This window comes from Tachypleus tridentatus, chromosome 9 (assembly GCF_004210375.1).
Source record: "Tachypleus tridentatus isolate NWPU-2018 chromosome 9, ASM421037v1, whole genome shotgun sequence".
NCBI classification, from domain to species: Eukaryota; Metazoa; Arthropoda; class Merostomata; order Xiphosura; family Limulidae; genus Tachypleus; species Tachypleus tridentatus.
The window spans coordinates 106760892-106762077 of record NC_134833.1 but is presented as its reverse complement, the minus strand read 5'-3'; positions in this window follow the sequence as shown (position 1 = coordinate 106762077).

Genomic DNA, 1186 nt, shown 5'->3' with positions numbered 1-1186 from the left:
AAATATCACTTTACGTAAAAAAAAAAAAAAAAAATGTTTTCTGGTATTTTGTTTTTATATTATTCAACACAAACTTTACTGTGTCCACAGAATACCAATGAATAAGCAAAACCGTTTCTTAAAGAAATATCATTTTATGCACACTTTGCATACAGAAAACACCACTCAATGCATATAAATTTCTCAACAAGTGGGTTTCTCGTCATCACTGAAAATAGGAAACAATTTACTTAACGGTTCATACAATGATTCTTTTCATGTGCAGTTTAGCACAAAGATGCACAAATAGTTATCGTGCTTTGCCTACCACGGATATCGAAGCCCAATTGGTAGCTTTGTTAGTCCGCAAATATGCCACTGTACCATAAGGGGGCCTGTACAATGAAACAATGACATATAAGCTTTAGAACAAAAGTATATATTTTGAATGTTCGATGCAGTGCATATTATGCTTCAGAATTTAAAAAAATTATTATAAAGTTTCGCATGAAAACTGAATTAAAAATTGAATGTTCATAACATGAGGGGGAATGATACAAATTTGGTAGAAGACGATACGGTATACGAATATACACGTGAAGAATCTTCTTAAAGTATTATCATAATTGTTGTCAATATGTGTGGGTTTCGTATAACACGTGTAAGAAAACCATCAACTTGATCTCGTTTCAAGCTACCATTGTTGTTGTTGTTTTTGCTATTTGCGAAGTAGGTAATACCTCTTACTACCCGTGAAGAACTTTGTATAATGCCATCTTGTGTAAAGACATCCACAACAGTTATTTTTATGACTGTTTATTTGGTATTTAAATGTACCAGCTTCACCTGTGTGTAATAGGAATGACTACTCACACAGATCTCGTTTCAAGCTACCTTTGTTGTTGTTGTTTTTGCTATTTGCGAAGTAGGTAATACCTCTTACTACCCGTGAAGAACTATGTATAATGCCATCTTGTGTAAAGACGTCGACAACAGTTATTTTTATGACTGTTTATTTGGTATTTAAATATCCCAGCTTCACCTGTGTGTAATAGGAATGACAACTCACACAGTAACGTACGCCATGTTGGGTGAATACAAGATGTCCTCAAATACAAGAAACTTTAGATGTGATAGATTGGAACACGAAGTAGCTTAAAAAGAAAGTCATATAAAAGTGACAGTCTGTTGTTCAATGAAAACAATG